The 14,884-nt window shown below is 37.4% G+C and overlaps 1 pseudogene; it reads right to left on the minus strand.

Moving 5' to 3' along the window:
- Window positions 1-6,119: 6,119 nt before the first annotated feature.
- On the minus strand, window positions 6,120-13,052 carry LOC104675172 (annotated as a pseudogene).
- Window positions 13,053-14,884: the final 1,832 nt, after the last annotated feature.

Raw genomic sequence — 14,884 nt, forward strand, 5'->3', positions numbered from 1 at the left:
GTTATGTGTGAAGAGAAGAAAATGAAACTGGTAGAACTATGTGATTGCAAGTATATACAAATATTAAAACAATTATGTCTTTATAAAATATTTGTATATAATGAAAACTGAAGCAATATAAAAAATAAAATTAGTTGTGTCAGGGTAGTAACATGAGTTATTTATACTTTTTAATTTTTAATATAGTAATGATATAATGTTACAACTTGTCTAAATCTCACAAATTTAATATTCAGTAAAGGAAGATAAACATAAAAGAATACATATTTTATTATACATTTTTATGTAGGCTAAATAATTGATGGCTTTCGAAGCCATAAAAGGCTTACTTTCAGGAGGAGAATCATGCCTTGGAGGACTCTAGGGTCCAGAAAATGTCCTAATACTAGAGCTAGGTGCAGTCAGATTAATTATAATACATTTCATTATTTTGTCTGGAATACCAAGATAACTTTCAAGCAGGAATGGAGTCTAGCAACACTTTACTGATGGGGAACTTGGCCACAGAGTTGTAATACAAATTTTTAGATATGTTGACAATGTTTCTCCTTATTTTTCTTACTTATACAAACCAAGAAATTTGGCTCACAACCTTGAAAGAGACCAGGTTACTCTAGTTTCCCAAGCCTCAATATCTCATTGCTATTTTTAATAGAACAAGGTAAATAATAACATTAATGTCATTCAACACAAATTTATGTCACATGTAAATTCTGACTCTGAACTTTGGTGAATTTCTTGCAAACGGTATAATCAGTTTCAGAGAGGCAAAGTCTTGCTCAAGTGACGGCCTTTCTGAGACTCACTAACCAAAGAACAAGGCACATGTTTCACCATCAGGGCTTTGTTCAACTTTGATCACCTCTGCATTCTCTTCTCAAAGGAAGGTTTCCCACATTTACCAAGGTCTGGCCACAATACCACCATTTCTGAAATGTTTTCCGTGAACTATATGCCCTAGAATTACTGTTCCTTCTTCTAAATCACTTGGGTTTATTGTTGTTTTTGTTGTTGTTTGTTTTTGAGACGGGGTTTCACTCTTGTTGCCCAGGCTGGAGTGCAATGGTGCAATCTCAGCTCGCTGCAACTTCCGCCTCCTAGGTTAAAGCAATTCTCCTGCCTCAGCCTCCCGAGTAGCTGGGATTGCAGGTGCCCATCACCATGGCCAGCACTTTTTTGCATTTTTAGTGGAGACGGGGTTTCACTATGTTGGCCAGGCTGATCTCAAACTCCTGACCTCAGGCAATCCACCTTGTCTCGGCCTCCCAAGATGCTGGGATTACAGGCATGAGTCACCACGCCCAGCCTACATCACTTTTTATTATGCTTCCAAATTATCTTTTTGGAGAGTTTTGTGTAAGTCTACCGCCCTAATACATTTTAAGTAGCTTGAAAACAGAAGCAATTACGACATAGAACTCTCCACTATCACACTAAATTCACTCTTGCTATTCCTTTATGGTCAACCACCACTACCACCATGACCAGCTCTCCTTGAACTTGATTCCTGACAACTTATCTGTTCCCCATCGCTATAATGTCTTATAAATAAAATTATGGAGTATGTGGCCTTGATATTGGCTTTTTTCACTTCGCATGATGTCCTTGAGATCTATCCAAATTGTTTCTTATATCGTTTGTTCCTCTTTATTGCTGAATAGCATTCCACAGTATATATGCCACAGTTTGTTTAACCATTCACTCACTGAAAAACATGTGGGTTATTTCCAAGTTTTGGCTTTATCTTTTTGGCTTTTCACTGCTTAGTGACATGTCTTGAAAATAAAAAGAACACGCAGTTCAGATTCTTTAATTTGAATTAATTGCATGTCCCACTCAAAGCTAACTTTTCTGTGTTAACATCTTCTGTAATCTGTACACTGCCTCAAGGGAAAATATGTTAAGCCAGAGTTCCCACTGACTTGACTACACAATCCCTGATTCATATTTTAATTTGACATTTAGAGATTGCAAAACAGTGACCCGGTTCTCATTACATTTTAGAGTTCTAATGTGATTTAAGAAGTGATTTGAAGTAGAGTGAAAACAGATTGCTAGTATTTATACCTTGACTGACTACGAAGGCCTTCCTCCAGCCATTGTCAAGATGTGACATGTCTTTAGCTCTGTCCAAACCGCCATCGGTATCATCATATCTCCCACACAACCAAACCAAATGAAAATAATCATAATCATAACAATAGTGTACCATCATTAAAAATCTATGTGAAGTATTGATATAAATAAAAGCATGAACAATTTTTAGTATACAGATATAAAAAGGTAAATTCTATAAAAACAGTATGCTTTCTATGGAATGCACCTTCAAGAAAATTTCATCATTCTCCTGCATTCTATTTCCTATAAGATTGTCCATAAATTCCATTTATGGAGAAATTCTGGAGTCAAACCTTTCTTCTTTTTGCACCCTCTATGCATATTTGCCATTTTAGTTTGTGTGTGAATTTCTTTCCTTATCAAAGCAGTCAACTTAGCTAAGAAAGATTATTTATTTGGGATATGATGTGGTCTTAATAAGTTTTAATCAAAATAAGCACTTTTATAGTTTTTGATAGCACAACAGGATGACTATAGTCAATAGTTTAATTGTACATTTAAAAATAACTAAGAGTATAACACAAATAGTATCCTTTGTGTTACAAAGGATAAATGCTTGAGGTGATGAGTACCCTATTTACCCTGATGTGATTACTACATATTGTATGACTGTATCAAAGTATCTCATACATCCCATAAATATATACACCCACTATGTACCCCCACGAAAATTAAAAATTAAAAACAAAAACCACTTAAAAATACCTTCTACATCCTACCACTCTACCCCTACCTCAAAGAAAAGATCCCTGGAAACTCTAGGTAATGAAAATCTGGTCCCAGAGTCTATGAAAATATGACATCAACAGTATGTGGTTCAAAGCATTCTGAACATTCAAAACAGAAGCAAACAAATCAGTATTGGGGTGAAGCCAAGGGAAAATGACTGACCACCTACTCCACAAGACTTGTCTCAGGTATGCATGGAACCAGAGAATGTTTAATGTTATAATGAAATATGTATTCATATCACAAAGTTACACATGTGTATTTTAATTATTATAAAATGCACATATCATAAGTATAGTGTGATACTCAGTAGCTTCAAGTGTGTTTTTTGGCATTGGCATAATACATATGTATAGTTCCATAGTTATTTATATTTATCTAATTTTAACTTTGTTTTCTACTTTTTTGATATACCTGTTAGCTATTTGATATGTTTCAAGGAATTTTTTTAGGAAGAAATGTTTCAAATATTGTTTGCACCCTTGAATGTCTGAGAATGTTTTTTGTTGCCTTAACACAAAAGGTTAAAACATCTTTCCACCACAAGATTCTGTAGACATTTTTCTATTTTCTTCTGGAGTTTAGCATTACAACAGAAGTGTGTAAAGTCACCTTCATTTTTATCTATTTGTAGGTAACCTGTTGTGGTTTTTTAGAAAATAATTAAATTTCTGCTTATATACTTGTTTTATATTATTGTAGTTTTGTTTTCATCTCTATAATGAAACGTACTTAGCCAGCACATTTTTGCAAAAGTATCCCCTTTAATTTTGCAGTGAACTCTTTCAATCTGCACTTACATGTTTCTTTAACCCAAGTTTTCTTCTATCATGCCTTTGAATATTGATGTGTCTATTCCTTTTAGTCCTTTGTTTTAATCTAGTCAATAATCTGTTACCTGTATGTGTCTTCAATGTCTACCATCTTCTCTGTCAAAGATTATTTTTATTTCTTTGTCTTTTTCTCTGACCTGTGGGCTTGGTAATCAAGTTTTTCTTAGGATTACTAACGTACTTCTATGGAATTCTGTGCTTTACAGTTTCCAGTGTGTTTCCATTTTTAGTTTTCTTTCAGTTTTTCTTTATCCTGTCCATCTTTCTTTAGCCATCAAACTATTGCATTTTTATCATGAACAATTGCAGACCTGCAAAACTGTATCGAATACACTACATTGAACATCTATATTTACTACCAGGGTTTGGAAATTAAACATTACAAATGAAGTTTGTCTCGTTGCATCAATTTTGATATATTTTTTTCCAGGATATTGTTTGTTTCACCTATATTTATGTATCTTGCTATGTATGTATATTAAATATGTATTAAATCATACATATCTATGCATGTATTTCTGGATATATGTGTTTGTGTGTGTAAAATATTACATAGGAAAGCCACTTTTTTAACTTTTCCTTTTTATTTCATACAATATTCTTTTTATTTCAGTATATTCTTGTTTCTTATATTTTATTCTGAGTTTAAAAAAAAATCTTAGCATTAGCTGTTCTAAAAAATGAAAGTACTCCCCGAAGAAGATGCAATATTTTTAACAGCTGTGATTCACATGTGGCCAGGCTTTAGTGGTAACCACATCCTTCCTGAGTGACCTTTGGAGATCATCCACCATCTATCTCACCATAGGCTGGTAACCATATTTCTCAGCTTACTCCACATATTTTCTTCCCTTTCCAGAATGTGAAAAGCTTGTGAATGGGAGTCAGATATCTTAATTTCTAAAACCAAGGATCTATATCTGTTTAGTTCATTTGATTTTTGGAGGATTATTTTGTTTTACCTCGAGCAAGTTACATTTTCTGGGCCTCATTGTCTTCTACCATAAGATAAAATAAGTTGATTAGATGATTTTTTTCTGTAATCTGCAAATAAGCACCTTATTATCAAATAGTTCAGCATCAGAACAAGATTCCTAATTCCAAAGGAGTTTTATTTAAGTAATATTATATTGTGAGATACATATTAGAAGAATCTGACACTATGTTCCATTCCAGTTGCTCTTTTGCAATTGAGTGACTTGTTTTGATCTAAAAAGTATAAATTCTCATGCCTGTAATTCCAGCACTTTGGGAGGCCAAGGCAGGTGGATCACTTGAGGTCAGGAGTTCAAGATCAGCCTGGCCAACGTGGTGAAACCCTGCCTCTACTAAAAATACAAAAAATTAGTTAGGCACGGTGGTGCATGCCTGTAATCCCAGATACTCAAGAGGCTACAGCTGGAGAATTTCTTGCACCTGGGAGGCAAAGGTTGCAATGAGCCAAGATTACACTGCTGCACTCCAGCCTGGGTGACAGAGCGAGACTCTCTCTAAATAAATAAATAAATAAATAAACAGCATAAATTTATCTCATTCTTATTAATGCGGCCCATGAAATGTAAGTATTAGTTCCTCTTCAGATAGTACTTTATAATTATACTAGTGCCAAATTAAAAGACCTATTTTATAGTGACATGAAAGTCAACTGCAAGAAAAATACATAGTCATTTTCTCTTACAGAGGCAAATCCCTCAACATACAGAAAAGTAAAAGACCTTATGTCAGGATGTGAGGCAGACCAGTCCAGGGATTTCATTCAAAAATACTTCATACTCAATAATCCCATGTGAGAATTTAATGACTCAGAGTAAACAGAAAATCAAAATTAGCACTTGAATCTTGGGTAATTTAATGGCCAAGGCCTTTTGGTGAATTGTAATTAATGCTCTAAATTAGCCACTATTTCCCAGAATCATGTACCAGAAGAATAAGAACTTCAATAATTAGAGTATTTTAGATTTACTTTGTGCAAGTTATTCCTTCATCCAGTACTCCACAATTAAAGCTATTATCTGGGCATACTGAAGATTTAGAATAAATTGAGTGCCTACTATATGCAAGGCACCATGCTGGGTACTGACAATGTGGTAGGAACAGCACTCCTTATCAGGCTGTCTATGTGGTATCAGCCAGCTGAATAACAAAATGTTTGGGCCAGAATAGCATATACTGAGACCAGGATACAAAAGGTATCCAACTTAAGTGACTCAAAAGAGGAAATGGTAAATAAGATATTTCATTTTTTTTCCTTGACCTTAGTCACATCTGATCAGAGTACTCAATGCCTTCTACATAAACTCTGGATTTAGGCAGATGAAATTACTCACCATCATCCTTCTTTTGACAGATGCAAGTACTCAGCCAAATGTAACTCTTCAAACATAATATTAATTCAAGAGACATGATTATCTCTGACTTTTGCAGGGGAAACAGAAAGGTTCAGAAACTCCTTTTCTGAAGGTGGGATCCATTTTTAAAGGCTTTAACTCTGCTTTCTTTTCTGAAAAAGTTCTTCAGGAGATCATGGTCCATTTATGCAAAACCTGAAATTTGTTACTATAGTCAGATGGTTTATGCAAAACCTGAAGCAGAATTCTTCCAAATCCCAGCTGTCATACTTCACAGCAGTCGAGAGCAGACTGACTGCACTCTCCTTGCAGATGCCTTGATTGTTGGCAGAGCTTTCTTCAACTGATTTTCTTTATAAAATGCAACCAAATCTAGCAATTCTACTGCCTCCTCAGGAGAAAGACTGATACTGTTTTTGTACACGTATTCCAGGAAGGCCCAGTAAACAGAGTATGAAAATTCACTCATTTCTACAATATTATCCTCATTACCTTCCAACAATGAATGAACATGCTCACATACATCAAATTTTGAGAAGGACTTTATGTGCATAAATGTACTTTCCATTGACCACAAATTTCAAGACTGCGGTGTCCAGGTTGTCAAATTCCCTCTTCAGTGACTCAGCCACTGTGAGGGTGGTCATCAGGTTCCACAGAGAGGAGGTGCCACGTGATGGCAGGAGTAGCAAAGCAGGCAAATGTGTCATCAGTGCAGATGTGCAGAGGCAGGTGAGGTGAGGAAGGATCACAAACTGGCCCTGGCCCCACACGTAGACATGCCCACCCTGGGTCTTGGCCGCAGATGTGTGGGAAGAGTGACAGACAGCAATCTCTATAATTCTGTCCTTTTCCACAAGGACAAAGATAGAATAGGAATGGTGGCTTTTATTGCCAGTGCCCAACTGCCCATAATTGGCACCCCAAGCATATGCTTGGCCTTCATCTGTTAATACTAATGTGTGTCTGTAGGTGCAGGTAGCCTCCCCAGTGTCTACCGTCACCATGGAGCACACCTGTCCACAAGCTGTGTTCACAGCCTCTTTATTCTGTAAACAGCCAGTGACTCTCTGAGCAATTGGCTGATTAACTGTCGATCTATATCTTACATGTCTAGAGTTATTATAACCCCAGGCAAATACCTCTCCATCAGATATTAGCACCAAAGAATGGTGAGACCCATAAGCAACCTCAATGACTTGTTTGACAAATTAGTAGGAAACCATGATTAGTTGTCCCAAAGCCCAGCTGACTGTACACATTATGGCCCCCAAGTAAAGACTTATTATTTTGTTGCAAGGACAATGTATACACCACTCCCACAGCGGAGGCTGGCTATCTTTATGCCACTTAAAGAATGCAGTCTCCAAGGTTTGATGATGCTCTAGATGTTACCTAACCTCAAACAGCCACAGCAGTTTGTGCCAGGATATTACTGTAGGATATAAAACTTCAAGACCAGCACTGCCAAAGACACAACCCTGAGGAATTAACTGCAGTTCTTCCTCAGAAAAAAAGGTAAGAAAACTGGCCACTTTCCCACATCTAACTTATTCAAAGATGACAGAGCGGCCTGTATTGGCTTTCAGGGATTTCCTACCATTGTAACATTTTGTATGTAATAAAGTAACTTTATTGCTGATTCTGTGAATCCATTCATTTATTTTATGAAACCTTTCCACTTTCTTCCTAGAGGAGGTGAAGTTCTCCCATATGGAGTCAGTCTTGGGCAGTTCCTTGGTCAACTTTTCTCTGGGACTAGAAAGTTTCAAATCATTATGAAGAGCAGACTTCTTAGTTCTCAGCTCCACTGAAGAATATATGATCTGCTAAGCTGATGGTTACAAATTTCTGGAGCCCAGTATTTAGTAATCTTTAATCCTGTCCCTTTTAGTTCCTTGTAAAGTTGTCTTCTAGAGCAAAGTTAATGTGACTCAGGATAGCCTGAGCCATGTCCACTCTGCCTCCTAGATCACTGTTACTGCCTGGATGATTTTAACTTTAATATGATTGAATCTAGTTATATACTGCTCTGTCCAGTAGCCACTAGCCACATGTGGCTATATTAATTTAAATTCAAATCAAATCAAATAAATTTAGTGCTCAGTCTTAGTCACATTTTATGTGCTTGATACCACGTGTAACTAGTGGTTACTGCACACATATGAAATATTTCCATCAGCACTGTCTGTTTGACAGCTCTGGATAAAACCCTAGGAGGAAGATGCTGAGTGAGACTGGATAAGTTCTAGCTGAAGCAGGACACATGGACACAGAGCTCAGTTAGTTCAATTAGTTCCAGACTGGGAGAAGCACTTCACACCAAAGCCGCTGAAATCAGTTTATTGCAGGGGAAGTTTATCAACATTGCAACCAGACAGCACTTGAAGAAAATGTCTGCTACTTACAGGCAATATGATCTCAGGCAAGTAACTGAGTCTCAGAGAGGCTCAGTTTGCACTTCTAAAAAATGGAAATAAGAAAACCAGCCTCATCGCTTTAGCATTAATAGTATAGTAGCATATATGGAGTCCCAAGCGCAGTGTTTGGCAAGTAGTTGGTACTCAGGAAAACTTCCTAATACTGACAATATCAGCAGGAAAAAAAACTGAAGTATTGGTGATGATGAGGCCCCTACCCTAAATGCTTCTTGAGGAAATTCTTGGCAAAGTTTCTGAAGAAAAACTGTCTTCACCATGAAAAGTTTCCTGATCCTCCCTATTCTCACTCTTCCATCCTCTACTTCCAACTAAAAGGATCGCCTCTCTGTCTGAACTCCACAGTACTTTATTGTTCCTTTTCCTATGGACCCATCCATTTTCTACCTTCAACTGCCCTGACTTGTAGTCCTCTACCAGAAAGGGGCTCACACCTATAATGCAGGGACTTGCCTTTACCTCTCAGCAAACCTTGCAAGGAGATTTGCATATAGCCAATGACCAATACACAATGTCCCAGAGATTTGCCATTGTCAATTTTCATTCTTCATGAATAAAATGGATAGTACCTCTCCCTGTCTTGCTGGCTCACCCTCTACCCCTATAAAGAATCAACTGTCAAAAGAAGCAGAAAGAAAATAGTGTCACATTCCTCAAGAGAGGCCTCATGCAGAGCTAAGGGAGGGAGCATAGTCATCCCCAAACAACATGACCCTTCCCTAATCTTAAGTAGGGCAGTATTCTCCTATGGCAGTATTTGCCAAACGTTAGTCATTCACATTCCTCATTCACAATGTTTGCAAAATCTTCATGTTACCAATAATATTGTTTGTTTAAAAGTCTCAAAGTTGATTCACTATTTCGTTTTTTAAAAGAAATTGTATGCAGCTATAGTATAAATGAGAAAAAAAATAAAGTGTCATTTGCCAAAACTTGAAGGTAACCATAACATAATGAAAAGTACATGACTGATAATGAAGTAGATAGATGCCATGCCTAGCCAGTACACCTGAGTTTAATATCTGCTTTCTTTTTGTTAAATGCATGCTCTTTGTTTGAAAGGGAGATTAGCAAGTGCTAGAAACAATGACATAAGCCAAAACTAGATTTTCTCCTTGACTGTGCTCAGAAGACTGAAGGAAACTTGATAGGGAGACTGTAATAGGATGAATAATGGCCCCCAATGATGTCCACATTCTAATCTCAGGAGCCTGTGAATACGTTGTCTTATATGGCAAAACGAACTTTGCATATGTGATTAAGTTGGGATCTTGAAGTAAGGAGTTCATCCTGGGTCATCTGGTTAGGCCCAGTGTAATCACAAGGGTACTTACAGCAGAGAGGCAAGTAGGCCAAAGTCAGAAAAAGGAGATGTTACAATGGATCTGAGGTTGGAGTGATGTGCTATGGGCCAAGGAATGCAGGCAGTCTATAGCGGCTGGAAAAGGCAAAAAGTGGGTTCATCTCTGGTCTCCAGAGGAAAGTAGCCCTACCAACACCTTGATCTTAGAATTATGACCTCCAGAAGGTAAGAGAATACGTTTATGTGCTTTTTAAGCCACTGAGTTTGCAGAAATTTGTTACAGCAGCAAGAAGAAACTAGTTCAGAGACTGACTGGTATACCATGTTATTAAAGGTCATGTAATACCATGTTAATGTATCAGCTAAAACCTTCCCTAGCCCCAGTGATGTATACCTACACATCGGGACACTGCCTAATGATTCCCACTAGGCAGACAGGGAAAATGGTATCCATAAATTAAAGCCGCTACAGAAGAATTTAGCCTGAGGCAGCGAAGCTGGTTGCTAAGGTGATGGCTGATTATAGGGAAAGCTCTGCATGGTCAACGTCCTGTTTCCTCCACTACTTTGGCTTTCCTTTATAATATAGCATCTGACCTGAAGAAATGTCGTTTCAGAATCAGCCCTCCTTCAACAAATGGACTCTGCATTTAGGTAGGTCATGCCTATGGCTCTTTCCACTCCTAAATTGAACTATTGTTTTCTTAGATTTAAGTAGACTTGGCAATACTTTCTTAAATTAAAAAAAAACTTACTGTATTTGTCTAATTATAAAAATAAAATGTGTTTATTATAGCCATTTTAGAAAATAGAAACTAACAAAAATAATAAGTTAATTTCCTTTTCACCCAGAGAAACCTACTTGGTTAGTATTTTGATAGATTTCTCTCTGGTCCCATTTCTGTTCACGTCCATTGATAATTGGAAAAGTATTCAATAAGTATTACTTAGCAGCCTTCGTTTTCTCTGTTAAACATATTATGAACACTTTTGCACTACCTATAATATACCTCTATAATTTTTGTAATGACTGAATATTTTGTTGTAAACATGAATTATAATTTCTGTAACCAGTTCACTCACATGACTATTTATGCTACTTTCAATTTTTCACTATTTTCTTATAAATATTTTGGTTCTCCACAGATGGCTCCTAAAAATAAATTTATGAGTTAGGAGTATTTAAATTTTTTACACGAATTGCCAAATTTCCCATCAGGGAGTTACACAAATTTATCTATATAAAAGAATAATTTTAAAGGGAATTAATTGCAAATTTGAGTAAATATGAAAGAAAGAAATAAATGGTAAGCATTTTGGGGGGAAAGAAAGAAACCCTTTTATTCTGTATTCATGTGTTAAGCAAGAGAATCTGCTTGCCTTCCTCTTGACCTAACAATCTACTGGAGAAACAGGGAAGAAGGAGATGAATGGAAATGGAGTAACTTCTTAAAGGGGAAAAAATAAGGGAGCAATTTTTTTCCTAGAACAGTTAGATGAATTTAAAAACACTGTTAGGGCCAGGCACGGTGGCTCACACCTGTAATCGCAGCACTGTGGAAGGCCAAGGCAGGCAGATCGCTCGAGCCCAGGAGTTTGAGACCAGCCTCTTGGGCTCAAGGAGCAACATGGCAAAACCTGTCTCTGGCTAAAAATTAGCCAGGCATGGTGTCATGCACCTGCAGTCCTAGCTACTTGGAAGGCTGAAGTGGAAGGATCACATGAATGTGGGAGATTGAGGCTATAGTGAGCCTTGATCACACCACTGCACTCCAGCCTGTGCAGCAGAGCAAGACCCTGTCTCAAAAAATAAAAATTAAAAAATACAGTAAAATAAAAACAAAAACACTAGTAGTATCACTGTTTTGGGGTGTCAGAAAGGTTTTGTGGATGGCCAAACCTCATTATGGCAAAACGTAGAAAGTCTTTTAGGCCTGCCTATTTCAAAATTCTCTTGGTACATAGCCAACCAGCGATAGATCTGATGATTTAATCAATACAGAGAATCAATCTGTATAGCCTTAAAGTACATTTCTGCTTTGGCTATCTACCCAGATTACTACATGAAGAACATGTAGAAATTCCTCTACATAAGAAATTCCTCTCTTGCTAAGTATTGATGTGGCAAAGCCCATGGCCTCCACAGTAGCTGAATACTAGGCCAGCTTGAGCTAAACGCAGCCCAGTATACTGTAATTACTACAGAGCATGGTCTGTTGTTGAGATTGCCTGTTCCAGGTTTCTTATATATTAATATTTTAACTGAAAAATGAGATAGAAGATTTCTAAGTAATCAGCTTCACTTCTAATTTTTTCTATCTCAAGCTGACAAATTGATATTCATCCTAATAATAGCAACAACATCTTAAGTAGCTTCTGTACGCCAGTCACTATGCTATGCACCTCACACATATATTTTACTCAGGCTTCACAACAGTGCTGTGAGAAAGACGCTGTTATTATTAGCCGTTTATGAGTGAGCAATCTGAAAATCAGAAATGTGCCCAAGGGCCCATAGCTGGTGAGAGGCAGAGTTGGAATTTGAATCCAGGTCTGTTGAATTCCACTCTTCTCTACTGTATCTTCTAAGTGAGACTCCCCGCTAGGTGACCCTGTGACTTCAGGCTTCATCTGGGACTCCCAGGCCCCAAACCAAATCTGTGCATCTTTGTGCCTGCCCCTCTAGTGGCCCTGGGAAAAAAGTTTTAAAGAAATCCAAGGACAGCTTGAGTCTTTTCTGATCCCTGATTGTCTCATCTTTCAGTAGGTATATTACAGGTTTGAAGGGGTGGGAGAGGGGGAAACAATTTTCTTCTATATCTTTAAGGGCAATGTTTTTTAAATTGTCTATAAAGTTTCTGGATTATTTTTGTTGTGTGTTTTGATTATTTTGTTTGGTATGTATTAATATGATTAAGAATAGGCTCCATTTCCTCTGTTGGAAAGATATGCCAGACATCACAATCAAATAAATACTCTAGGTCAGGAACCTTTGGGGGAAAGCTTCTGGGAATGGTATATGTCAACATTAGTGACAGTTCAAGGTAGGCAACATGCTGATATGTTCTGGAAATGGAGCTGAGAATCCTAAGGCCTCAATCCAAAAGTCAGAATGCATAAGGAGAGGCTATCTCTGAATACAGAGATACTTACCATTTATTTCTTTTAAAGCACTGGGCTGTCTCCTGAATGCTATGAGGTGCTTAAAACGGCCTCGTCTTACCCTACTTGCTCTCTCTCCTCTCTTCATTTGCTTCTGCCCCTTGCTTGCCTTAGTCTCCATCATGCTGAAGCTGATCTTAAACATTTGGACAAGTTGTTTCCCTTTCCTTGGCATGAGTTTACTCATCTGATCTGCCAGGGATTTGTCAGCCTCAACACCGCATAGTCCTGTAACGTGATCACTTTAAAAATCAGAGCAGGACAACAGCAGAGTTGCACAACCTTGCCCTTCTGCCCCACACCAGCCAGGGAAACCACAATGCCTGCCACTTCAGTGTCTGGGTGATTCTCCCATCGTATAGTTCCCCTCTTCCTCCGTAAAGGTTTATGTTGCTTTGTTTTGCTTGCTGGCGGATCCTAAACCCTAAATTTGAAAGCTGCACAAGGCTGACTCCCCTCTAAGTGCTTCAGGACTAAAATAATTCCCAGCCATTTATCTACTTCCTACTTCAAATTCGCAAAGACTGAAAATATAAGTAGACATTTTCTAATTTTTTAAAAAGATCTAGATATAATGTCAGAGGAGAGAAGGATTATAGAAACCAACTTACCCAGGGACATATTTAGAAGCAAAAAATCTTTTCAAACAAAAAATGTTGGAGAGGCTTCAACACACATAAAGTAAATGAGTAGCAGTAGTATACATTTATCATATAAAATTCAAATTTATGACCTTCACATACCATGAAGTACAGTGATAAGGGTGACACTACTTCAGTGATCCCCAAAATTAGAAATGGGATTACAAAGAACAGAACTTTGGTTATATCCACCTAGACTTACACCATAGTGCTTTGTTTTATTTGGCTATATGATATGATAGAATCTGCACGGATAAGTAGTTGAAGTCATAGTTGGTTTTAAACAAACGTTTCAAACAACTTCAATTATCTTGTATAAGATAGCAAAGGAAGTTTTACTTGAAAGTTCTGGTGAAAGTTAGTAAATGTGTGGCCACTGATGTTTTGCAATTTGATAACATACCTTTTTGGGATTAAAAGTGAAGCAAAAATGCATCCATGTGCAACATTAGGTGATTCACAGCATTTTCCAATTGGAATTCTGTAGATCAAATCCATGTGATCCTATTCTCTAGGCTTTGCTATATTTGTTAAATGCAAGCTGGTTTTATGATGCTTAATTAGTATTTAAACCCACTTTGAGATGAAAGAAAATGGAACCAACATAAACTATCATTAGAAACAAGTAACTGGCATGGTTGTGTCTTCAATCTCTGTAGTTTCTCCTTCCACATTTTAAAACCTCAAAGAGGTCATGGTTAGTATGAGTCACCATTTTACTACATTTTTGATGCGGTGAATATAGGAAAATCTTTAACCCTAAAAAAACTAGTCTTCTTTCACTTATTTTTATTTTTAATTTCTTCACTATCCTATTGCAGACATGAATCGTTCAGTTTCTGAGACCAAATTCCTCTCTGGGGACAGGAGCTGAGCTAGGAGAATTTGTAGTACGGGGATTAGAGCATCTCTTCCTACAGGTAGCATGCCTGTGAGTGCGGCACAGCACTGGCTCCCAAACTCAGATCACCCTCAGAATCATTTGGTTCACCTGATGAAAATACAAAGTCCTGGGCCCCAAACCTGGAGTCTCTGCTTCAGTGGGTCTGGAGTGGGACCTGAAATCATTACCATTAATTTGGTGCTTCTGATGATTCTGTGTCTGATTTTTCAATATGAAAGGTAAAGTCATGGTTGAAAATTTGTTACCACTTGGCATGATTGAAACCAGTGCTTTGAAAAGAACACACAATTATGATATGCAGTTGCTATCCAGAGGATTCAACATCTGTTCTAGAGTTGGTGAGAATGAAAAATTTCAGTGTCATGAAGAACAGGCAGCATCTTATAGAAATGAAGTAACATTGCTCCT

This window comes from Rhinopithecus roxellana, chromosome 11, assembly GCF_007565055.1.
Source record: "Rhinopithecus roxellana isolate Shanxi Qingling chromosome 11, ASM756505v1, whole genome shotgun sequence".
NCBI classification, from domain to species: Eukaryota; Metazoa; Chordata; class Mammalia; order Primates; family Cercopithecidae; genus Rhinopithecus; species Rhinopithecus roxellana.